Source organism: Sinocyclocheilus anshuiensis, unplaced genomic scaffold, assembly GCF_001515605.1.
Source record: "Sinocyclocheilus anshuiensis isolate Anshui unplaced genomic scaffold, SAMN03320099.WGS_v1.1 scaffold708, whole genome shotgun sequence".
NCBI lineage: Eukaryota > Metazoa > Chordata > Actinopteri > Cypriniformes > Cyprinidae > Sinocyclocheilus > Sinocyclocheilus anshuiensis.
This window is the reverse complement of record NW_015555881.1, coordinates 2,090,666-2,091,156: the sequence shown is the minus strand read 5'-3', so window position 1 is coordinate 2,091,156 and position 491 is coordinate 2,090,666.

Genomic DNA, 491 nt, shown 5'->3' with positions numbered 1-491 from the left:
AAATACAATTACATTAACATTTACATTTAGTCATTTAGCAGATGCTTTTATTCAAAACGACTTACAAATGTAGACATAAGAAGCAAATATATGTATTTATTTGTGTGCGAATGTGTATGTGTGTGTATATATATTATGTACTATAAGTATGCGTGTATATAAATGTATATATTTGTGTGTGTATAAATATTTATTATTTATATAATTATTAAAAACATTCCGTATTATTTTGAAATTTATATGAAAATCATAATAACTTATAATTAAAAAATTAAAATTTTCATTATTTTTTTGTAATAATAATATATAATACTCTCTCTCTCTCTATATATATATATATATATATATATATATATATATATATATATATATATATATATATATATGTGTGTGTGTATATTACAATTTATTATATACATATAATGCATTATGTAATTATTATGCATTTATATTCTTTCGTAATCTTTTGTGCTATATATATCCATACATCA